The following is a 26880-nucleotide window of genomic DNA, read 5'->3' on the forward strand; positions in this document are numbered from 1 at the left end:
AATTGTTGTGCAGTGTTATCAAAGAACTTAAAGAAAGCTTTGAAATGCAAGCCAGTTGAAGTAGTCTAATTCCATGCTTGTGATGGGTTTGTGGCTACCATTAATATTCGTATTGTCTCCTACCTTCAGGGCTCCTTTTACTAAGCCGCGTTAGGGCTTTAACGCGCAGAATAGTGCGCGTTACATTGCTGCGCACGCTAGACCGTAATGCCAGAATTGAGCTGCCGTTAGTTCTAGAAGCGTAGCTCACGGTGTAGCGCGTGGTAATTTGCTGCGTGCACTAAAAACGCTAGCACACCTTAGTAAAAAGAGCCCTCAGTGTGGCCATGTGTATTCTATGCTCTGGAGCTGGGTCTATAAACAAATATGGGTAGACTTTACAATTGCGGAAAGGGTAGGAAGAGGGAGGATAAGAGGTTGAATGGGCTTATTCTGTTTGTTGAAATGCAATTGACTATATTATCGCTGGCTTTTACAAAGCTGCGGTAAAGGTTTTTATGGTGGGCCATTGAGGTAAATGTTTGGATGCTCATAGAATTCCCATGAGCATCAGAACATTTACCTCACCAGCCCATAGTATAAACATCTTTTGCAGCTTTGTAAAAGGAGCCCTGTGTTTCTTATATACAGCTTCAAACAAAATAATTGCTAAAGGAGGAGCCGATAAGTACCAAAAATGCAAAAAACAAAAAAACAAAACAAACAAACAAAAAAAAACCCAACCTCCTTTAAATGCAAAACATTGTGGAACCCACCACAATGAAAAATTGTATGGAGAGGCAAAAGTTCAGTAACAAGGCAGACTGAAAAATGTTATATGAACTGCAGAGTCATACATCCCAGTTTTGAGTTTCGAAAAATATGAGAAAGACGTCCAGAAATCCAGTAGAGAAAATGTCCATTTTCAAAGCTACAAGACTTTTTTGTTTTTCTTAAATGACCTACTGTATCTAATGTTTTGGCCCTTGGTGTGTCCTATTAAAATATAAAAACATCCAAATGAAAAATTCACAAAAACAAGCCATTGGGACATCCAAGCAGCCAGCATTCTTAGCAAACTGGCAACACATAGAGCTGAGCCAAGCAGAGGGCAATCTAAGTGGTACTACATTGAATGTCACATTAAAAAAAATCCAAGGCACATATGTCACTATAACTTGCTTATATTGTATGGTGAGCCCTTAAAAACCTACCCAAAGCTTACTGTACCCACCTGTATACCACAGTAATAGCCCTTATGCCTGCAGGTGTCATTTTTATGTAGGTACAGTAGGTTTTGGGTGGATTTTGGAGACCTTACCATACAATATAAGCAAATTATAGTGATGTGTACCTGGGAATTTTTAATGTGATGTTTACTGTAGTACTCGTTCAAATGTTCCTCTGATCTGCTGAGTTGTGTCTGTGTGGTCATTTGAAGCTGTAATACAGGTTAGAATGTACTGTTTCTTTCACATCTTTGGGTAGTAGTTGGGGGTCAGCGACCACTGAGGGAGTAAAGGGTCATGCTTTAATCCCTCCAGTGGTCATCTGATCAGTTTCGGCACCTTTGTGACCCTTATTCATTTTTAAAACAAGTCTAGCCCCCAAATGGTGCACTGGATGTTTTATTGCAGAGTGTCCAAGTCCTAAGTCTGTCCAAAACAAACCTCTAACATCTAACAAACCTCTCCTTATGAGAGGCATAGAGGGGTATGGGTGACTTAATTTATGCCAGGGCCTCCGCGTGTGCGGATCGCCGGATTTGATGGACCAAGGTCTGATCCGGTGATGGCAGTTCTTATGTTCCTAACATACCCCCCCTTTAAGATTTAGATGCATTGGAGACAGAACAATCAGAAACACTTTTAGAAAGTCAGATTTGAAAATGGCCACGGATGTTTTGCATAAGCAGTGGAGCACATTTTTGTTTGGGGGGGGGGAGCAAAAGCTCTGGCCAAGACCCCACACAAGCTCCACCTAAGACCTAACCCAAGCTCTGCCCAAGATAGAACAAATTGTAATGCCATTTTTTCCATTCATTCTTCAAACACACACAATATAATCTTATTAACAAAACATAATGGTAACCAGAAAATTAAACTACATAAAGCACACTGTATGCAGAGAAATTTTTAATTAACATTTATATTCTGGTTTTTTTCAGAGAGGTCATGGCAGATGACGTTAAAATATGCAATGTCACCTCACTAACTGCTGCAGAAAACTCCCCTTCAGTGTCAAATAAGTGCATCAAGATACATCTAGAAGTAATACAAAGCCGAAGTAATACAAAGCCCTACAAAGAGTGTAAGAATAAAATACTGGGTCAGACCAATGGTCCATCTAGCACAGTATCCTGTTTCCTTTTTTTATTTTTTTAGTAACTATTTAATTTTAATAAACATCATACTTTGCACAAACTGCGAAGCATTGTGAGTTCTTCAGTTCCCACCCTCAACACAAATCACCACAAAAATACAGTAGATGTATAGTAATACCTCCTCCCCTGGCAAAGCACAATACGTCATAACTTCCTACTAGAGAATGGCACAAGGAAAAGGTTTCTCCCCGTCCCTGCACTTAACCACAAGTAATCTCTTCTACCCCCTCCCATCCTCATAAACATCATAAGTAATTTCGTATAATTAGACTACTGAATTAGAGACTCTGATAGAGACCCATTTACAAATAAGCATAGACACTTTATTAATTGGGGAAAAATGCATACTTTGTAAATGGCTCTCTGTCAGAGCCTTTAATGTAAACATAAAATATAAATACTCTAGCTGATGAGGACCTTCAGGCTACGTCAGCTGAAGACTTCCTCTGAAGGTGGTCAAAATCCCTTTTACCAAGCCTGATAGTTAGCAGCAGTGTCCCTAAGCCATAGATGCTGGCACCTACGGCTCAAGGATGCTGCCAGTGATTGCTACACTTGGTAGAAGACCACCTTTGGAGGAGGACCTCAGCTGGTGGTACTTGGGGATCCCCACCAGCTACAGCAAGAGTCAACAAGTATTTCAGCACTGGAGAAATAAAAATAGAAAAGCATTTCCTTTTCTGCTGAACAGAATACAAAGACATCTGCTATATACATTTCAGTCAATGAATTCCTTTTTTACTTTGTTGTCTGGAGATTTATTTTTCCATCAAGTTGGTTCCAGTTTATCTTTTTTTCTGCTTTTCTTTCTTCTGCATTTCTTCCTCTCCTCCATCCCCATGTACAATGTCTTTCTATCTCTCTCTCACTGTTCACCATCTCTCTCTCTCTCATTCCCTCCCTTGCTGCAAAGGGAGTGGGAAAGGAGAGGGAGAGAGGGGGGATCCAGGGCATATCTTTCCCACCCCCTCTACTGCCAAGTGCAACATTTCTCACTCTCTCATCCCCTGGTTCCTGTACAGCATCTTTTGTCCCTCCCCAATATTTCTCCTATCAACCTTATTCAATACAATACTTCATCTCTTCCTACCTTCTCTCCACCACCATGTTCAACATTCCTCCCTTTTGCATCCCTTTCTATCTATTCCACCCTTCCCTCTCAACATACAATATTTATCCCTCTCTCCTTCCCCTTCACCACTATCATGTCCAACAATCCTCTCTCATTCTTCCTTTCTCCATGTTCACCATCTCTCATTCCCTCCTACTCCATACACCTACTGTATGTCCAACAATTCTCCATTCCTCTTCTCTCCTCCACTGGCAGCATCTCTTTCCCTCCCTTTCTAATTCCCCCACCCCCAGCCCAAGCAGCATCTGTCCTTCCCAACCCCCTCCCAGCAGATGCAACATCTGCCCTCCTGGTCTTCCCAACCCCTTACCCCTAGCCTGTGGCATGTAGCATATGTTCTTCTTCTTCCCTCCCTCCTCCCTGCAGGACCCTGCAACATAACCTCTCTTTTCAACTTTTGATTCAACCACCCACCCAACCTACCTCCTCCCCAGTCACTGTTAAATCTTCGGACAGCAGCATCAACAAGATGAGCCTGCTGCCTTCAGCCAGCCCCGGAAGTCTTTATTCTGCAGCAACTTCCTGTTCCCACATAGGCGGGATCCTGCAGAATGAAGACTTCCAGGGCAGGTTGATGGCAGCAGGCTCATCTTGTTGATGCTGATGTGGTAGCTGCCCAAAGATTTAACAGTGACCGGGGAGGAGGTAGGTGGGGGAGTCGAGAGCTGAAGAGAGGTCGTAACGTAAGATCCCATTTGGGTGGGGGGGAAGGAAAGAAGAACATATGCTACAAGCTGAAGATATAAAATTACTGTTGCCAGAAGAGGAGGTAGGGGAGCAGAGCCACCACCAATTTTTTGGGAGGCCATGGACTCTGTGGCCTCCCCCGTTCTTCCGCCTATGTTTTGATTAATAAGTTCTCCAAGTGTGGGACTAGTCATTTTTTTAAATGAGCTCCTTAGTCTGAGACAATAATTTAGATTGGGCTGTTGAAGCAGCATGATATATTATTTCTTTGGAAATGTTTTTTTTCTTTCTTTTCTTCTTCTTTTTTCCATCAGTATTAATCAGCTTTGGATATTAGAGATTTTGAATTGAATTGTAAATTTTTCTAATTTTCTTTTTTCACTGTTATATTTTTCCTGATATTAGGTCAAGTATTGATATATTATGAAATGTTTTTCAAAAAGAAGGAAAAATAAATCAACCATTATGATCACATTAATCCCGCTTTGAGAACCCTGCACTAGTTACTAGTTGAGTACTGTATTTGATACAAGATCTTAATGTAAGTGTTTAAGGCTTTGAATGGTAAACGTCTCCAGTCTCCAGTACTTGCTGCTTCTTTATGGATTCATCAACCTTTGTGATTTCTAAATGTTACATGTTCAGGACGGCAGGTACATCAATGTATTTTTGTAATTCGCAACCTTTTCCTAGCAGGTCCTCTCGAAAATGTCTTAGCGTACTGTACACTTTATACTTTTGCATTCTTAAAGTTGATGTACTCTCTATTTCCTCTAAATATCTGCATTATTGTAACTCGCTGAATGTCCAGCTCTCTTGAATGTAAACCGCCTAGAAGTCGCAAGATTGTGGTGGTATAGAAAAATAAAGTTATTATTATTACTATAATCTGCAACAACTAATATTCTTGATGTACCATCATTCCATTTCTCTTGAGGAGCACACAAATACGATATTTTATGTCAAAGGTCCCCTATTATGGAACACACTTCCTGATCAGATAAAAATGACGACAGACTTAAAACGATTTCAGATCATATTAACAACTCTCCTGTTTCAGGAAACATTTAAACCTTGAAAAGTTATTAACAACCAGATGTTAATAACTTATATAGCCAACATGATGGGAATTGGAAAAGATGAAGAGGCTGAGGTGAATTTTTGTAAGATTTTGTGTTTTCCTTTCTTTTCTTTCTATTAATTGTAGTTCCAATCCCCTCTTCCCTTTTGTTCCTGTTTGTCTTTGTCCCTAAATTGTCTTTTCCCTTGGTTTGTTTTTGATTATATTACATTTGAATTGGTATATTGTACACCACCTAGAAGGCTCGAATGGGCGGTGTAATAAATTTTAAATAAACTTGAAACTTGATTTTATATGGTTTTATGTTGCTGTGTTTTAATATTAATGATTAAATTAAATATTCAGACTAGTGATCTGGGGCCAAGAGTGTGTATAATTTATATATTATATTATATTACAAGGGGATGCTGAAAAGTTCTCAGGCTAACCAATTCTGAGCATTATTTTGCCATGGTAGCTGAAAAGAGTGTTATCTTATTTCATTAAGTGCCAATCTGCAGAAACAAAATTCTATGTTTTGACATTGTTTCAGATTATAACTATGGGGGATGTTCTAAACCATCCTTAGATACCCTGTATCAAATAAATGATTATCGTGTTTCTTCACGGCCCTCAAAGATGCCACCAAGGGTTCACATGATCATAACACCTGGCTTTATGCACCCAATCGTCACCGGGTCGGTATTAGTGCAAAACTAGTATAAAGTTTTAAGATGAATTACTTTAGTTAACTTGTGAAATTAGCTTAAAATAATAAATATTGATAAGGAATTATTAAATCAATACTTAGCTTAACCGGGGTGGTGGTTGACAAGGGATATGAAAGCCAACATGTTTCACCCGTAGAGGGGGTTTCCTCAGGGCTACTATCCCTGTCTGTTGCTGATTATTCACGACGTGACCACCCGATCTAAGTTCTCAAGAATAATCAGCAACAGACAGGGATAGTAGCCCTGAGGAAACCCCCTCTACGGGTGAAACATGTTGGCTTTCATATCCCTTGTCAACCACCACCCCGGTTAAGCTAAGTATTGATTTAATAATTCCTTATCAATATTTATTATTTTAAGCTAATTTCACAAGTTAACTAAAGTAATTCATCTTAAAACTTTATACTAGTTTTGCACTAATACCGACCCGGTGACGATTGGGTGCATAAAGCCAGGGGTTATGATCATGTGAACCCTTGGTGGCATCTCTGAGGGCCATGAAGAAACACAATAATCATTTATTTGATACAGGGTATCTAAGGGTGGTTTAGAACACCCCCCCCCCCCATAGTTATAATCTGTATTCACCTTGTATTAATCACCAGTTAAGCCTATCATCGAATTGACATTGTTTCAGGTCACTGATTGAACCATTGCCACTTCATTCTCATCTTGATTGGGCTGAGAACTTTTCAGCACCCCTTCGTATATTATATTATTTATATTTTACATTATCATTACATTTCTAGCTTGTTTACAATTGTGCATGTAAATATGTAATCTACCTAGAAATGTAATGACAGTGCAGAATATAAATAATATAATATAATAAATAAATTATACACACTCTTGGCCCCTGATCACTAATCTGAATATTTAATTCCTATTTTCTCTATAAAACAGAATAATTTTGTCTAATGAACCTAAAAGTAACCTTCAATTTCACCATTAAAGACACAAGATCACCCTTCTCTCAAATTGAGTGATTTTGAAACTACAGACATTTCTGCCAAGCATTTACTATGTTCATTTAAAATTTGTGCTATGCTTGAGAAATCCCTAACCTGGAACCAGTTTCACTATTCACTGACTGGCAGCGAATAGCTTAATCAGTGCCAGCATGTTCTATTTTTTTTAACATTTGAAGCTTTCTCACTTCTTAATCTTGCTAAGTTTAAAGGCTCAGTTAAAGCAGCTATTTGTCCAATGCAGAACTATGTTGTACACAAATGGGGCACAGAGTATAACAAGTATGTAGGATTTTTATAGTATAAAATTCTAGGGGGCTGATATTCCATGGCAGTGTTTTCTAAAATGTCAACTGCTGCAAGTATAATAAATAAATAAAAAGTAGATATTCAAGGCTGGTATCCGAATATCCAGATACTGGCTGGGGTAAAACATCCAGGAATCAATGTTGAACAGCACTCTCTGGGTTAGTGTCAAAATCCAAACCAGTATACAGATAGCTCACCAGATAAACTTAGGCAGTGGCATTCCGAGCATGTGTGACACCCGGGGCCCATCATTTTTTGGCACCCCCCCCATCTGTATGAAAAACATGATTTTTAGCAACAAGCCGCACGTCACACATGAGTACCTAGGAAAAGGCAGCATCTTACATACTACAGTGAGAAGTTCAACAGCAATACACCCATTATAAAACTAAAGCCAGACTAGTACAGATCAATCCTGCAGTCAATCCTAACAGAAAACCATGTCTTTCGAACTCACAGAACACAGAAAACACCTTCGCCTAGTAAGGAATGTAATCACAAACTTACCCCTCCCCCTTTTACAAAACTGTAGTGTGGATTTTAACCACGGTGGTAACAGCTCTGATGCTCATAGAATTCTGAGCATCAGAGCTGCTACCACCACGGCTGGCACAAAAAAACGCTCCACAGTTTTGTAAAAGGGGGAATAAAATAGAAATACATAGACAAAGGTTAAATTGAACCAGCAAGAAGCTGGACTCTGCATACAATACAATACCACAGAAACAGTGACACATGTCTCCTAAAGCAATAAATAAATAGAAAATTTTTGTTCTACCTTTGTCTTCTCTAGTTTCTGCTGCCCTCATCTTCTTGTTACTCTCTTCCTTCCATCCACTGTCTGCCATCTCTCTTCCCCTATATGGCATCTTCTCTCCTTCTATGCCCCTTCCAGAAACTGTATGCCTCCCCCTTCCATCTCTCCTTTCACCCCCATTGATCTGGTATCTGTCTCCTCTCCTTCCCCCCTGCTCTGGCATCTCTCTCTCCGTTCCCTTCCTCCTGTTCTTCCCTGGTCTTCCTTCTCAATTTATTTTCTGCCTCTGTCTAAATTCTTTTTTACTATTCAGTTCTGAATTTTCCTCTTTCACTGTGTCTACCTATAGCTTGCCATCTCTTTCCCTCACCCCTTCCAGTAACTAACTCTATCCTCTTCCCTCAATCCTGCATGTGCCCTTTTTTCTTTCTCCTCCCCACTTCCTTCCAGCATCTGCTCCCCCTTTCCCTCACACTTCCATTCAGCAGCTGTCCTTCCTATCCCCCACACTTCCATTCAGTGTCTGTTTCCCTCTCTCTTCCCCTTCCATCTACTGCTCACCCTCTATCTCGCCCCTTCCATACACTGCCCTCTGTGCTCTTTCTATCCAGTGTGCACCCTCTCTCTCTCTCTTCCATATGGCATCTTCCCTCTTTCTATGCTCCTTCCATAAACTATCTATCCCGTGCCCCTTCTCTCCTTTGTATATGATTGATTTCAACTCTGTCACCTCTCCATTTTCCTCTCTCTGTCACCACCCCCTATGCTCTGGCATCTCCATCTTCTCCTTTCTTTCCTTCCCACCTCACGGTCTGGCATCATCCCTTCCCTGATTCCTGGCATCTCTCTCCTTTCCTTTTCTTCCATCTCTCCCTCCCCTCCATGCTCTGACATCTCCTCCTTCCTTTCCCCCTTCCTTTTCCCATGATCTGGCATACCTTCCTCCTTCCCTCCATGCCCTTGCGTCTCTTCTTCCCTCCAAGCCCTGCCATTTCCTTTCATTCCCTCCCTCATCTTCCTTCAACACTCTCCCCAATTCTCTCCCCCTCTGCTCCCTTTCCTCCTTCTGTCACCCAAGGCCTGGTGTCCTGAACTTCATTGGGCAGCAGCATTCACAATTCACTGCTGTTGCCGGCTTCAGGCCTTCCTCTCTGTCGGGTCCTGTCTTCATGAAAACAGGAAGAAGGCAGGACCCAGCAGTGAGGAAGGCCTGAAGCCGGCAACAGCAGCGAATTGTGAATGCTGCTGCTGCCCGAAGAAGGTAATGGTGCCAGGCCTTGGAGCACCGAGGCAGACTGCTTCTCCCCCTCTCAGCCGAACCGCCGCTGACCCTCCTATCTCTCCCCCCCAAGTGAACCTTTCCAACCCACCCAGTGAGAGCAGCAAACCTCCCTCCAGTAGCGTTGGCTGCTTCGCGGCTTTCTCCTGCCTTGGTACGCTACTGAACTTAGGACAACCTTGTTGCCCAAATTCTACCAATAGACCACCCCAGATAGCACCAAAACAATAAGAGAGAATACTCAATGGTAACATCCAGTTAGGGCTAGATTCTATACACAGAAAGGGGCACAATCAAAAATGTGTCTAAGTCTGAGGTTGGACATTTTGAACAAGACATCCACAAACCTAGCAGGAAAAATGTCCATTTTCAAAGCTGTCAAACATCTATCTTTTATTTTTGAAAATGAGCTAGGTATAAGTCTTGGTCCTAAGGACATCTACCTTTTTTGCCCATTTTCAAATATACAAATGTTCACACGAAAAATTTTTGTAGACTGATCACAGCAGAAGAAATCCTCATCAGCTTAGCCGGTTTTGGGGATTCCTGGCTGCTGAGCTGATGGGGATTCCCCCTGCAAAGATCAGCTGGGCCGTGAAGCTCTACACCCCTCCCCCTGACATCCCCCACATCCCCCCTGACATCCCAGTATATCCCTCACATCCTCCTTCACATCCCAAAATCTCTTGATATTCCATACCTCTTCAAACATCCCCTGACATCTCTGCCCTCCCCCCCCCCACACACACACACATCCCACCAATATTCTTGGCCTAATATACCAGTGCCTACCTCGAGGATGGCCAGCAATGCTTAAGACCACTAAGGCGCCACTAGGCATGATTCTATAAAGAATGCCTTGCAGTTGATTGACAACCGTATGGACCAGTGACAAAAGTTAGGCATGGTTAGGCACCATTTATATAATCAGACCCTTAGTGCCACCAAATATCCCACTCGCCAGAAGTTATCCAATTTGAATATTGGTCAGGAGAGTTGATATGCTGGGTAGGCATGGAGTTACATATATAATAATAATAACTTTATTTTTGTATACCACAATACTACAAGCATTTCAGAGCGGTTTACAGAGGAAGAGACTGTATATAGACAGCGATGTTACAAAAAGAGACTTTCAAATTACATTAGCATGCCAAGAGTAGTCAAGATTTATCCGGAAGCATTTCAAAGATACAACAAGACAGGAAATGAGTCAGAGAAATTTATCAAAGACATAGGTTTTAATTGATTTCCTGAAGGTTTGGTAGGAGGGTGCATTTGAAATGAAATTGGTTAAACATTTATTCCATTTGCCTGCTTGGAATGATAATGATCTATCAAGGAATCTCTTGTAGACAGTGGCATACCAAGGGGGGGGGCGGTCCACCCCGGGTGCACGGTCCAAGGGGTGCACAGCCGGCCGGATCCGGAACCTCCCGCGCTGCTGCAAATGGCAGCTCAGCGCGGCTGCCATTGGCAGCCGCGCTGAAGTGAACTAAGGCCCGCGATGACTGTGCCATCTACCGCCTCTGTTCTGGAAGAGGTAAGTGGCATCGGGGAGGGAGGGGTGACCCGGAAGCCGCAGTCATCACGGGATCTTGACGCAACTAACTGCGCCTGCCGGCCCAGCCCCCTCCGACATCACTTACCTCTTCCATCCGGAGCAGAAGCAGTCATCGCGGGACCTTTGGATGGAGAAAGAAAGGAGCATAGTAGGGTGGTGAAAGGAGGTTAGGGTGGCATGGAAGGGTGTGGAGGGTGAGAAAGGGAGTCATGGTGGTATGGAATCATGGTGAAGGGTGACAAAGGGGGTCAGGTGGTATGGAAGGGTGTTGAGGGTGACAAAAGGGGGTCAGGGTGGTATGGAAACATGGTGAAGGGTGACAAAGGGGGTCAGGGTGGTATGGAAGGCTGTGAAGGGTGACAAAAGGGGGGTCAGGGTGGTATGGAATCATGGTGAAGGGTGAGAAAGGGGGTCAGGGTGGTATGGAAGCATGGTGGAGGGAGAGAAAGGTGCAGATACTGATGGAATTGCAGGGAAAGAGACATAAGGGGGAAGGATACTGCATGGAATTGGGTTGGAGGGAGAGAAAGGGGGCAGATGCTGATAGAAGTGGGGAGAAGGGAGAGGAGAGAGTGAAATGCCAGAACATATGGGTGTGAGAGAGGGAAGGAAGAAGAGGAGAGGAGAAATACCAGACCATTGGAGGAGGGAAGGGAGGAAGATGGATGTCAGACTAATGAGGGTGAAGGGAGAAATGGAAGGGGGATGCATAAAGTTTCTAGAACGGGAATAGAAAGAGAGAAGATGTCATATAGAAGGGGTAGACAGTGGATGAAAGGAAGAGAGTGACAAAAAAATGAGGAAAGCAGAAACCAGAGAAGACAAGGTAGAAAAATATTTATTTATTTATTTATTTTTTGCTTTAGGTGAGATGCATCGCTGTTTCTGTGATGTTGCATTGTATGCAGAATCCAGCTTCTTGGTGCTTCAGTTTAACCTTTGTCTACGTATTTTTATTCTATCTCCCCATTTAAAAAACTGTAGAGCGTTTTTTAGCGTTGGCATCTGAGCTGTTACCACCGTGGCTAAAAACCACACTACAGTTTTGTAAAAGGGAGAGGAGTTAGTTTGTGATTACATACTAGGTGAAGGTGTTTTCTGTGTTCTGTGTGTTCGAAAGACATGGTTTTCTGTTAGGATTGACTATGTAGGATTGATCTGTATTAGTCTGGCTCGTTTAGTTTTACAATGGGTTTATTGATGTACTGCTCACTGCAGTTTGTAAGATGCTGTCTTTTCCTAGATATTCATGTGTGACATGTGGATTGTTACTAAAAATCATGTTTTTCATACAGATGGGGGGTGTCAAAAAATGATGGGCCCTGGGTGTCACATATGCTAGGTACGCCACTGCTTATAGATAAAACCCTTCAAGGATGGAAAAGCAAATAGGTAGGCACTACGTGTGCAAGTGGTGCCTGGAAATTCAAAATGGTGTGACAGGCAGATTGGGGATGAACCTGTTATGGTTTTGAAGCAGAGGCAGGCAAACTTGAAAATGACCCTTTTGCACGTAACGATTGAGGATTGTTTTGTGAGGTACTTGATTGGGTATTTATCAGTCAGTTATGCATGAGCATTTTACACCGGCCTTTGGCATGGCGTAAGGGTTTCGTGATTAAAGTTAGGCACTAAAATACAGACTTATGTTAGTATTCTATAATGGCAATTATACATGCAATTGTTGATACAGAATTTGTTCTTCGTGCCCAGCATTTTAGCAACTAACATTAGGCAACCTTTGGAACAGAGCTACTCAAATGAGTCCACAGGCAAGTTGGATTTTCAGAATATCCCTAATGAAAATGCATGAGAGAGATTTGCATGTAATGGAGGTGACAGACATACAAATCTCTCTCATGCTTATTCATTAAGGATATCCTGAAAGTCCAACTGGCCTGTGGACCCCTTTGAGTAGTCCTGCTTTAGAGAATTACCCCTTTACATATATATGGGCAGTCTTGCCCATTTCTCCTCCCATAGACAATGTTGAAGTCTACCAAAACAAGAGAAATGCAATGTGTGATCTTTTAGTCAACATCTCATGAAATAGAATGAACATTTCTAAGATAACAGAATTCACTTTTTCAATTCAGGTGAATGCCTTTAATGAAAACTACAAATGAAGCTGATTGGCATATATCCTCCATCTTTTTTCAGACTGAAACAAGCCCAAAGCTGTCTCATCAAACCAGTCTACAATAATCTAAATGTCATCCTGTGAGTGAGATACTAGTGGACAATTATCCAAAAATAAGGCCCCGATTGCTGATTCCATCACCTTAGAATGAGGATATAAATGTCTTAGCTTCATTAACATTGCAACTAATTGTGACTAAGGGGTGTAGTCATTAAGGTATCAGGTTTATACCACATCTTAGCTTACTGCAGGAATCACTAACCTGTAGCATCCCAGTATCACAAGTTAGTGACTCCCACATTACATAACATAACTTGCAATCCTCTTCACAAGATGCATTATTCATTCTGTCCAGAAGTATTGAACCACCAACCCACAGTCTGACACTCCTAGCTCACATCTTAAATGGTCAAGAATTAAAGGCTTATTTTCCCTTTTTTCTCCAAAGAAACCCCCATCATATACACCCCCCCCTCCTGAAGCCTACCATCACAAATGCCCCTCCATCTATAGAGCCCCCTTTCACATCAAAAATCCTCCAGTCTCCCACAGGGCCTCCCTCCCCACTCCCACTTACTCAACAAGCCTCTTTGTACAAATCTCTAGTGTACAGTATAGTTGCTCTGGGGCAGAAGTAATCTCCAGACAAGTTCAATGATTAATTTGCAATTTTATTATTTGCAATTGGTTTTATTCTGTTATGTACGTATGTTTTAGCCTGCTATGCATGTAAGTAGGCTATAAACTGCAAAATAATAAGATAATATTCATAATAATAGCATTGCACCAGTGGCCCCTTGCAGTAGTCTCACTGCCTCCTCTCTAGTCTCCTCCTAACCCCTTTTCCTTCCTCATCTCTCCACAGCCTTTTCCACTTTTCTCTCCTCTTTCCCTATCTCATAGTCCCAAAGTCAGCATCACCTCCTCTTTGGGTGAGCCCCATCTCTCCTTCTGCTATGTTGCTCTATCTACATCTTGAGCTACTTTCTTTCAACAGTTGGGGTGCAGATTCCCTGTCTACATTACTGCTCACTATCTCAGTACCATACAAGTGCAGACCAGACCAATTTCATGAATCTCAAATACATATGGATAGATGGAAAGATATAATTTGATAGATAGATACAACCTTGACAATAGGCGCTCTTGCTTTTACATAATGTCTAAAAATTGTTATTTGATATAGGATAGACATAATGGCACCACTTACGACCTGGCCACCCTGAGTAGGGCCACTCTTACTATCAGAAGCAAAGCAGCATCAAGCCAGCATCAGGCCAACACCTGGATGGGAGACTACCTGGGAATACCAGGTACCATAGGTTGAGGGGTTCCATGTTGGGCAGCAGTAACATAGTAGAGCCACACAACATGGCAATGGCAAACCACTCCTGTGCTCTACAGTGCAACACCACAGGGTATATTCCTCACCATGCATGTTGCCATAACTCAATTGCATAATCTATTCATAGAGAGTAGATGACTAACAGTAACTGGGGGAGCTTTTTTTTTTTTTTTCTTCCACACTGCCTACTTTCAATGAGAATCGCAACCATAGAGGTGCTATCCACTTCCAACATAAACTATGTCAACATTTTATTTTTAAATTAGATTTTAATTGGTTTTAAACAAAGCAGTCAATTTTGGCGCTGTTTATCACCAATTAAAACAATTAATTTAGATGGTGGTAGGGCACCTTCTGCCCCCCCAACATTTAGTGCAGTTTTGAGAATTTGGGCCTAAGGGCTCCTGCAATATGGACATAATAACCAATGACACATTCATTCTGTCCCTGGCACACCTCCTCCCCATAAAATTAAAAAACTAAATACCACGTGCTCAATGCAGATGACACAATGCAAATTGTTGTAGTGTGTTCTGAGTTAGGCCATTTTTCCTACATTTTGTGCTCTAGTGCTAAATGCAGCTTAGTAAATGGGGCCTTTAATTAGCATGGTAATATAAGGCTATATCATATCTAGCCAACGTAACAAGAATTTTTTTCAACCACACTCTAGGCAGGTAGGTTGGTGCTGAAAATTTGCTTACACTTACCTTACTTATTATCTCCCATATGCACAATCTTAATCACAAGATTCTAGTTCCACTTTTATAGAATTTTGTACATTTTGTGAAGCTAGAGACAGTAGCAATCAGTAGTGTAGTAATCTAATCTAATCTTCTATTTGTGCATCGCACATACCTAGTCAGGCTCAAGACGACATACAAAGGGAAGGAAAGAGAGGGGGGGGAGGAGGGAGAGGAAAGGCAAGGAGGAGAGAGTGAGAAATGGAAGAGAAAGAGGGATATCAGGAGACTAGGTGTCGAAGAGGTGGGTTTTCAGTTTTTTCCCAGAATATAGTGTAGCTGGGTTCTATTCTGGTCGTTTCAGTGAGGTCATTCCAAGTTTTTACTCCTAGAAAGGTAAACATGGAGTGGGAGACATGTTTGTACTGTAGATTTTTTGTGGAAGGGAGGTTTAGTAGTATCCTGTCGAGAGTTCTGCGAGAGGTGGACTATGCCATCTTGGGGGGGGGGGATGGCGGACTGTCCCAGGTGCCATCTTGGTGAGGAGGCAGGCACCCCATCCTCCTCTCTACCCCTTCTTCTCCTTCTTCACCCCCCACTGCCAAGCATGTGCACCACTTCCCTTCCCCCGTACCTCTGTAACTTTCCTAGCGCAAGCAGCAACCCCAAACCTGCTGTTGCACCAGCTTCAGCTCTTCCTCTGACATCACTTCCTGGACCCGCGCCTATGAAGTGATGTTAGAGGAAGAGCCGACGCTGGCACGACAGAAGCTTGAGGGTTGGTGCTCACGTCAGGAACGTTACAGAGGTACGGGAAAGGGAAGGAGGGGGGTCAAGAAGGAAGGAGCGTGTGGAGGTGGGTGATGGAGGAGGGGTGACACCGCCCCAGGTGCCTCTCACCCTTGCTACGCCACTGGCAGCAATAGGAACAAAATAACAAGAAATGTACATAGAATGTAAGAAAAAAAATAAATTAACATTAAAAATAATGACAAGTGCTCCCAGCATTACTTTTATTGTGAGCTTGAATTCTCTTATCAGGACACAGCAGGAGAAAGTAGCTCACAGGTATCAGTGGAGGAAATTAATCCTTCATATTGCTACAAGCATTCAGTTGCCACTGTGATTGTGGTAATACATCAACAAAAATGTGATAAGAAGTTATATTAAATTCCTGTTGCAGTATTAACATTTTAACAAAGAGCTTTAGAGCAATTTATTGCTTAATTTGCCTTTGCTCCACTTACTGATAACAGAATATGGGTCAGGATTAAAATATACACAAAACTATACTGAAAAGTAACATGTTTACATGTCCTATATGCGACGGTTTACTATTTATTGTCAACCATACAGTATTTCTTGTAAGTCTAGTTATAAAACAGGGGAGGACAGTATTAAAAGCCCCACAAGACAACTTATCACAAGCCATAATGTAATAAAACTGAACTGGACTATATTTCCTTATTATTTTCATGCTTGCACCATGTTTTTGACCCCCAAAATAAAAGAAACATAAGAATAACTATACTGGGGCAGACTAATGGTCTATCTAGCCCAGAATCCTTCTTCGAGCTCAGCCAAACCAAGTCATAAATATTTTGCCAAATCCCAAAAAGTAGCAAGATTCTGTGCTACCAATCCCAGGAACAGCAGTGGCTTTCCCAATTTCTGTCTCAATAGCAGGCTATGGACTTTTCCTCCAGGCATTTGTTCAAACCTTGTTTAAACCCCGATGGGTAAACTGCTGTTACCAGATCCTCTGGTAATGCATTCCAGAGCTTAACTATTCATTGAGTGAAACAATATTTCCTCCCACTCATTTTAAAAGTAGTACCATGTAACGTTATTGAGCGTCCCCTAGTCTTATACTCCCTTTTATTAAACTGTGCTAGCAGTTTTTAGCACGGGGAGCCACTCTGAATGCCCCGTGCTGCTCCCGACGCTCATAGAGTTACTATGAGCGTCGGGAGCAGCGCAAGGCACTCAGCACGGCTCCCGGTGCTAAAAACTGCTAGCGCAGTTTAATAAAAAGAGACCTTAGTATTTTTTGAAAAAGTAAAAAAAATTGATTCATGTTTACCTGTTCTATACCATTCAGGATTTTGTGCATGTCCCATCTCCTCTGATGTTCTGTAATGTCCTGTGAGTGGAACAGGGGACCAGAAAGACCTTTCTGAGGCCCGTTAGCTGAAGGCCACCTGTTTTCAAAACCACCTTGGCCAATGACCTGCCACGCATTTGGCAGACCAGTGGGATGGGGAATGGGGAGTCAGAGAGATGCCAGATAGTTTGTGAGTGTCTTCTCTTCACTGCAAGATTAAATGTTTGAATATGGTTGCAGGTTTTGTATGCCTACGATTGTGTTTATGACAGCATTACATTGGATATGTGTATTACTGCCACTTTACTCTGAGGCTTTTTTCTCCACTCTTAGTTTTTACAGTAAAGACTGGTGTGGTCTCACTCTGTGATTATATAGTTTGAGCACTGACAGTCTTTCTGTTGAATCCCTTTAGTGTTTCTGTTGCCATTAGTGTGCTGCCATTAAAATAATTTGCCATGTGATCACCTATTATTTTGTACGCAGTCTGGGTTCACATACTATCTGTGTGCTTCCTAGATAGTATGTGCTAAAGTGGCTGTTGTAATTGATTAGTGCAGGAACATCCATTCTCCACCCCATGACATGCCCCCTCAAAAGAAATTAAAAATAATTTTTAGTTACCACAGCACACCTGAATGAGTTCTGCATTTATACATTTTAAGCCTCTAGACATGCATTATCGCCTAAAGCAGTGTCTCACAAACTTTACCAAGCCACAGCACACTAAACGTGGTGGCCGTGACTTGAGGCATCCGAAAGTGCATGGACATCGACGCGATGATGTCACATGCATGCTTGATGTCATTGCGTTAAAGTTTGCGCATGCGCAAAGGCCCTCCACACGGAGCCCTGAGCCACTAGTGGGGAGTGCTAGAAGGGAAGACGCGTGGAGAGGAGAGGTGCTGGTGCCAGCTGACTGTCTACAGGATGTGCCTCTCGCCTTGATAGGCACATCCTGAAGGCAGTCAGCTGGTGCCGGCGCCTTTCCTCATCCCTGGAGTCTCGCAGCACACCTGGAATCTCAGGTGGCACACAGTTTGTGATACACTGACCTAAAGCAACTTAGTAAAAGGGTCCCCTAGTGCATATTAGAGGAGTGTATACAGAGGCAGATCATGGGCAGGACTCACATGTGCATAAATTATGAAATACTATAATTTACACATGTGTAACTGCAGCATTTAAATACTGTAACAGCCACAGGTTATGCCCTGTTGTGGTGTTGCCACAAGGTGGAGCTCTGGCTTCCTGATTACTGGTTAAATTTAAAGAAAAGGGTAGTTTCCCTTTAAGTGAAAGAAAGCTACAATTCCCATGAAGCCTGGGCTACAGCAGGGATTTCCACAGCCTAATTGGAAGTTCTAGTCTAATTGGAAGCTGAATGGGAGGAGTATTCAGAAGGTTGGGGCAGGGAAGTAAACCTGCCACAGAAAGCAGTATCCATATTGGAAAAGGCTGAGGAAGCTTAGAAACATGACAGTAGATAAAGGCCAAATGGCCTATCTGCAACATCCATTATCTCCTCCTCTCCTATTGTGCTTGATGGCATCACTTTTAATGTCAAACTCACTTTGAAACCTCTAATTGATTCTGTCGACTAACCCTCCTTCACTATGCACATTCTATTCATTCTTACCTCTCTTCCTCCCTCTTATCTTAACTTTAATAATGCCCCTTCTAGATTACTTCTATTCCCTTTATGCAGAACTCACCCTACACTCCCTGAAACATTTACAGTTAATCCAGTCCACAGCTGTTAAACTGTTAATAGGTTTTACCTTTTACATTACATTAGTGGCTTTTATTCCACCATTAATTTGCAGTTCTAAGCAGATTACATAAAACGTAATCTGGATATTTCCAGGAGTATTACAAGATAGATGTTTTAATAAGAGGTATAGGATCTGGAGGAGAAAGAAATGATCAGTACGTCATTAGCTTGACTTGATAAATTTCTTGTACAACAGGGTTTATACTTCTCTTCTGAAGGTTTTGTAGTCTGGTGTTGTGATCAGTAGATTGGAGAGGTGGTGGTTTAATTTTGATGCCTGAGTGGAAAGAAGGCCATCATACATTTTTTTGCACTGTATGCCTCTGATTGGGGTATGAGTGAATGGTGTCTGGGTTATCCTTGATCTGGTTGTGTTGGTTTGGGTAAGGCGATTGTTCAAGTAAGTTGGGCTGTCACCATTCAGGGCTTTGAACAGTAGACAGCAAAATTTTAATAGTATTCTTGCTTATATTGGGAGCCAGTGGGTCTAGGTATGCGGCAGTGATGTGGTCATACATGTTCAGTATTCGTTGACATAGGCCCCAAACAGAGCTCACTCCCTTTGCACCTCAAGAACCAAGCATCTGTTTATTCATTCAAAATACATTTTGTTCCTCACCTAAACTCCCCAGCGCCCCACCCCAGCTCTTCCTCTTTGTTTGCCCTCTCTATTTTCCAGGTTTCCAAGTTTATTATAAATTTGTTATATCACCTTTTCATACATTTCAAGGTGGTTGTACAATAAATCAAAAGGGAAACAAATAGTAGGCCAAGACAGCGAGACAGACAATAACAAAAAAATAAACAAACTGGTACAAGGGGGAGAGGGGAGAACTACAATATAATTTGAGAAAAGAGAAGGTAGATGGAAAACCTAAAAGGAATGGGAGACAACGTGTTGGTCTTAGATAATGGACTATATATAAGTTTTTAAAGGCCTTACAAGGATAGTTTAGACTTGGAATGCATCTTTAAAAAGGAACATGTTCAGAGTGGATTTGAATTTATCTAAGGATGTTGGTTCTCTTAATGAGTTTAGAATCGAATTCCAGAGGGAGGGAGCAACTACGGAAAATATAGAATTTCTCCTGGTATTAATATGTCTCAGTGACAAGATTTTCCTCCTATTCTCTTTTTTAATTATATTAACCACATAGAAGCCTATTTAGGCCTTCTGCAGTATAGTAAATGCAATAAATAAATAAAATTCTTGCGGTAAGCCTTTTTAGATGTGCTAAGCTTGTGTAAGGGCTTAGCAGACCTTAGAAAAAGTGCTCCTATGTGCTGAAAATCAGGCACTAACCAGCAAGTGCACATAAAAAAATTTTTAAGCCAGGAAAAAAAATTTTAATCACTTGCTTCTCCTTTCCTCAAGCCCTTGATATACAATTTACAGAAGCAGCAAAATAAGGTTTAAGGTTTGTCATATATATTTTTTCTTCTTTTATAGAACTCAGCCAATTTATTTGAACAGGATGAATATCAAATAATTTAACGATTGTATTTTGCCACTCGTTCCAGCTCATCCTTCTTCTTAATAGTATATGAGTTTGAAGAACCCTTGGCAGCATTGATGAGCTCATCAGCCAAGCATTCAGCAATGGGCTTGATATTACAGAAGGCAGCTTCACAGGCTCCAGGGCACAAAAGCTAGATAACCTGGTTAACCCTACGAAGAGGGGACACAGCCATAGCCTGCCACCTCACTGTTCCGGCTCTACCAATACGAGTGGAATTCTTCTGAGGGTCACTGTTAATACTATTCACCAGGACTTGCAAGGGGTTCTCTCCAGTTAACAAGTGGATAATCTCAAAGGTGTGCTTTACAATACGCACAGTCATCAATTTCTTGCCATTGTTATGGCCATGCATCATCATGGAGCTGGTGAGGCATTCCACTTTAGGACACTGGGTCTTACGAAAGCGCTGTGGGGCAGGTATTTGGCATACTTCTCCTTCACTGCAATATAATCCTGCAAAGAAATGTCATTGATCTGCACGTCATCTATGCTCCACTTTCCAAAAAGCTTAATTACTGGGTTTCTGAACCTGCAGGTACTGTTTCCCATTTGGTCATTGAGACTACGATCCCAGATTCTGGGCCCTCTTCACGGTGCTGCTCCACAGGAGGAAAGAGAGCTAGTACAATTCTCCAGCCATCATAACCAGGGGTAGTCTTATATATATTTTCTATACCACCCTCCTTAATAATATGTCAATGCAGTTTACAATATAAAATTAAAATTAAGAGGAACACAGAGGGGGAAAACAGGAACAGAAGGGATTTTAAATTACACTGGGGCCGTTTTACTAAACAGCATTAAATAATAGTATGTGCCTAATGGGGGAAAAGAGGCTTACCGCAAAACACGTGAAAGCATTTTATAGTAATTAGTCAGCATATGTTAATCGCACATTTTATTTTTTTTGTAATTTTTTCAGAATGGGTATGGAAGTGTTATCTAGCTAACGTATTCTCTTTAGCACATGCTAACTGGATAACGCAGGGTTAACATGGAAGCACTTTTCTTCTAAATAGGATGTGGGAAGAGCTTCCGTGTTACTTTTTTTGCAAGTTATGCACGCTAGTATAAAAATTAGTGCTGGACCTAAAAACAGAAAAAAATTATTTTAGTGACACATTAGAAATGGGCTTAGCACACAAGAAAGTCCCATACTCAAACGCTCTAAATCAGTGGTCTCAAACTCAAACCCTTTGCAGGGCCACATTTTGGATTTGTAGGTACTTGGAGGGCCTCAGAAAAAATAGTTAATGTCTTATTATAAAAATGACAATTTTGTATGAGATAAAACTCTTTATAGTTTATAAATCTTTCCTTTTGGCTAAGGGCTCCTTTTATCAAGCCGCACTAGCGGGGTTAACGCACGTGACTTTTCATCACGCGCTAACCCCCACGCTGGCCTAAAAACTACCGCCTGCTCGAGAGGAGGCGGTAGCGGCTAGAGTGGCCGGTGGTATAACGCGCGCTATAACGCGTGTTAAACCGCTAGCACAGCTTGATAATAGGAGCCCTAAGTCTTAATAAGAATATTGTAATTTATAGCTACAGAGACATATGATAAGAACCTGTTTTATTTTACATTTGTGATTATGATAAACCTACCGAGGGCCTCAAAATAGTACCTGAAGGGCCACATGTGGCCGCCGGGCCGCGAGTTTGAGACCACTGCTCTAAATCCATTTCTTAGAGCATCTTAGTAAAAGGTCCCCATAGTGATTGATATAAATTATAATTAAATGAGAAGTAGACAAAAAGAGAAAAAGTATAGGCTCTGAATTCCGGTAGCACCTTAGGCTAAAGAAAAGTGAATGTTTGTAATTCAGCATATAAAGTGGAAGGGAGAGTACCAAAGCTATGGAGCAAAAAGAAAACCCAGGAAAGCGCATTGCCATGTAGATTCAAAGTGAACATAAGAAACAGGAGGAAGTAATCTTGGTATGAGATCGAGTAGGGTGTGATGAGTGAAGTGCTATAAGATGAGAAGCAAGATAACAAGGAAATCCTAAGAAAAATGCTTTATGTGCCAGTAAGAGAGCTTTAAATTGAATACGATAAGGAAAAAGAAAGCCAATGGTTGTAGATTAGGAGTGACATGGTCGAATTTCTAAGCTGAATAAAGAAGTTTGATAGCTGTTCGCAGCACAGTTTGTAAAAACGGAATGGAAGGAAGAACATTGCCATAATCCAGGCAGCTAACAAGTACAAGAAAATCATGGTAAAGATAAGATCAATTTGAACGGATTGAGTGTAACGGAGCAAAACAAGGACTGTAGAAGAAATTTGTCTTTCAAAAGTTAGAGGAATCAAAATAGCATTCAAGAAACTTAAAGAGAGTGAACTGATATAATAAGATTCCTGAGAGGTAGGGTACCCGAGTGACCAGTAATCCACATAGCTTTTGATTAAGATGGATTTAGTGCAAATATTTGGCCAGTGAACCACAGAGATGGCATTTAGATATGAGTCTAAAGGCACTGAACCTGGAGAAAAACTAATAGGAATAAAATATTGAATATCTTCAACATAGAGATATAACCAGTATTTCAAAAAAGATTGAATGTGTAGCCAGAGGGGGATAAACAAACCAATCTGTGACTCCATCTCTAGGCTCTCTAATTGCCGATATGTGTTGGTCAAAATGTTGCCTGGACCATTCTATTGCCTATGAATTATTTTCTTAAGAAAACATTCCTGCACCTCATCCCCTTCCCTTCCTCACCCGAAAATGAAAATTCATAGCAGAAATGAACCCCCTGACCCATCTTCTCTTCTTCCCTCTCCCATCCCCTTCTTTCTTTACCTCCCTCCCTACGTTCAAGAAAGAATCAATAAATTTCAATTATAGAGCCAGGAGGTCTAACCCTTTCTCATCTACTCAAAGGGGTGGAGGGAAAGAATATTATATCTTTTCTAGAAGAAGTCATACCAAAAATAATCCCCCTTACCTTAAATGTGCCATTAAAAATTGAAAGGGCACATAGGATCCCAGGAAGGAGACCTAATGGTTTGTCAAGACCTAGACCATTAATATTTTGCCTGTTACGTTTCCAGCATGTTATGGAAATTTTAAGAGTGTCAGACTCTAGGGTATCCAAATGTATTATATCTTTATATTAGTTACAATAGAGCTAGACTTTAGGCTAAGAAAAATCAAAACATACTATCCGCAGGCATAATCTCAGTCATTTTTCTTTTGTTTCTTTTTAAATAGTGAACTGCCTGGAAGAACAGTACTGTTAATATCTTGGCAGGTCATTGCATTGTTATACCTCGGGCTGCCATTACGGTAAGAGAAAATGATCCACAAACACCCCGCCATGATTTAAGGCAGAAACATCTGCTGGAGACATTCATTTTATTGGCTGAATACAGAAGCAGCCTGGAGTCGATCAGCTCTGCCAATAAATGATAATATATTCATACAACAGAATGGTTAGCATCATTAACAAACTTCACGAGGGTAAGGGCTGGAACCAATGAGAATCGCAAAGTACAAACAGAAAAATCAGTGGTGCTACAGCACACAGCAGGACTGTAACCTGACTACAATGAGGGCAAAGAATGGTAGAAATATGAATAGCAGGGAGTCTAGTACAAAATGGCACATCATTTGCTCTGTCTGTGTGACTGCTGAGAAAAACAAATGCCCTGTTTCCTTTTAGTACCATTGTACTCTTAGCAGCCATGCCTCCCCTCCTTGTTATGCAAAACCTACCTAATATTATACCAAAGGGAAGCAGGACAGGCATTAAACTCCTGCAGTGATTGTGCAAATGGATAGGAAACCCACGAAGGAATACTTGTCATGTTAGAAAGTGTATTCTTCTCTCATAATCAGGAAACCTCTCTTGGCTCTGTCCATGTATTTATTTATTTATCCCAACCTCCCGTGTACATCCAGCATGAGTTACATAACAATAGAGTGTAGCACAGTGGTTAAAGCTACAGCCTCAGCACCCTGAGGTTGTAGGTTCAAATCCATGCTGCTCCTTGTGACCCTGGGCAAGTCACTTAATTCCCCCCCCCCCCCACATTGCCCAGGTACACTAGAGAGATTATGAGCCCGCCGGGGCAGACAGGGAAAAATGTTTGAGTACCTGAATAAATTCAAGTAAACCGTTTTGAGCTCCCTTGGGAGAACAGTATAGAAAATTGAATAAATATATATACTTGTATATGCTTATTGCCATACAGTGAGAGATTGGAGAAACTGGGCCTCTTCTCCCTTGAAAAAAGAAGACTGAGAGGGGACATGATCAAAACATTCAACATACTGAAGGGAATAGACTTAGCAGAAAAAGAGAGATTGTTCACCCTCTCCAAGGTAGGGAGAATGAGAGGGTACTTTCTAAAGTTAAAAGGGGATAGATTCCGTACAAATGTAAGAAAGTTCTTCTTCACCCAGAGAGTGGAACGCACTTCCGGAGTCTGTTATAGGGGAAAACACCCTCCAGGGATTCAAGACAAAGTTGGACAAGTTCCTGCTAAACCAGAACGTACGCAGGTGAGGCTGGGCTTATTTAGAGCACTGGTCTTTGACCCGGGGGCCACCTCGTAAGTGGACTCCTGGGCACAATGGATTACTGGTCTGACCCAGCAGCGGCAATTCTTATGTTCTTCTGTTCTTATTGGGATTTTGGTGGCATATGCTGTATATGAAAGATAGCAATCAATCATCAACTCTTATAAATCGACTGGATGTCACCTTGGTACTTTTATTCATATAATTTATAGAGAAAACGCCTCAGCCCCACCACTCCACCGCACAAACTTTAGTTTAAATCGCGGGAAGCAACGTGTGGTGCTTCATCATTGGCTGTCTTCACTATTTTACTGCATGTATATGATTCTTCTAACAATCTTTTTTTAATTTTATCAATAAAGCTTGGTTATCAACCTTCATTTCTTGTTGGTAATTCAATATACTAGATAATACTTATCTCAGCCAACCAGGGGAGCCAGACCCGACATGTTTCGCACATATAACGTGCTTTCTCAAGGGTCTCCCTGTAAAATATAGAGACGGAGCTATAACATACAATTGTGACCGACCCCCTCCCTACATCACACTTAATCCTTTATACAAACAATCTACCTATAAAATAGCTTACCGAGGTACGCCGCCGTCATCCGACTCCAAAAGTTTAAAGAGCAAAAGATGGCGACGGCGTTCCAGGTCCTCAATTTAAATACCTTCACCTGTTATTTAGTACCTACCCCCCCAATAGGCTGCGGGGGGGGGGGTAGGTACTAAATAACAGGTGAAGGTATTTAAATTGAGGACCTGGAACGCCGTCGCCATCTTTTGCTCTTTAAACTTTTGGAGTCGGATGACGGCGGCGTACCTCGGTAAGCTATTTTATAGGTAGATTGTTTGTATAAAGGATTAAGTGTGATGTAGGGAGGGGGTCGGTCACAATTGTATGTTATAGCTCCGTCTCTATATTTTACAGGGAGACCCTTGAGAAAGCACGTTATATGTGCGAAACATGTCGGGTCTGGCTCCCCTGGTTGGCTGAGATAAGTATTATCTAGTATATTGAATTACCAACAAGAAATGAAGGTTGATAACCAAGCTTTATTGATAAAATTAAAAAAAGATTGTTAGAAGAATCATATACATGCAGTAAAATAGTGAAGACAGCCAATGATGAAGCACCACACGTTGCTTCCCGCGATTTAAACTAAAGTTTGTGCGGTGGAGTGGTGGGGCTGAGGCGTTTTCTCTATAAATTATATGAATAAAAGTACCAAGGTGACATCCAGTCGATTTATAAGAGTTGATGATTGATTGCTATCCTTTTTGGCTGGATAAAGATTGAACTTTATAAGTGGCCATTACTATCTGCTGTATATGAAAGATAAGCATGTCAAAATGTGAATTATGTATTCCAGATATTGTAAAGGAAGAAGCTGACATTCAAGTGATTTGCTTTTGTAACTTCAGGAGTTACCTAGACAAATTATAACTTCAAAAATTCTTGATCCCTTAAATTGGCTAACTTTTGTCTGGAAAGCCCCTTCTTCGGCATAAGTTAACCAGTAAAAAAAAAAAAGAACCCAAAAGAGACAGGCATACAAGGAGAGTAAGTATACATTAATTAGAATGTGTTGAATATTAACACTATTTGATAAAAGTTATTTGGTTATGTCTGGTAGGAAAAATACTAGGCCTATACTTACTCCCCCTCCCCCTCTTTTTTTTTTTCAAAGCCACACTAGTGGCTCTGCATGGCAAAAGCCCCCAAACCCTTTAAATCCCTAAGGGCTTCGGGGCAGTCACCACAGGGGCAGCTACTAACATAGCTTTATAAAAGGGGGGTTAATAAAGTAAGTTATCTGGTTAACTTTAACCAATCATGTTTACTGGTGCTGACAAACAGCTTGTATTTGAATACCAGTTCAAAGGTTCCATATAACAGGATATGCTGAGGTTGAATATTAATCCTGAAATTTTTTTTG

The 26880-nt window shown here is 41.4% G+C and overlaps 1 protein-coding gene and 1 pseudogene across 5 annotated transcripts in view; both read right to left on the reverse strand.

Moving 5' to 3' along the window:
• PRKG1 (protein kinase cGMP-dependent 1) overlaps window positions 1–26880 on the reverse strand; it is a 1424783-nt gene that overhangs the window by 744195 nt on the left and 653708 nt on the right. The gene's annotated exons all lie outside the window — the stretch shown is intronic.
• LOC117360108 lies at window positions 20387–20972 on the reverse strand (annotated as a pseudogene).

This window comes from Geotrypetes seraphini, chromosome 4 (assembly GCF_902459505.1).
Source record: "Geotrypetes seraphini chromosome 4, aGeoSer1.1, whole genome shotgun sequence".
NCBI lineage: Eukaryota > Metazoa > Chordata > Amphibia > Gymnophiona > Dermophiidae > Geotrypetes > Geotrypetes seraphini.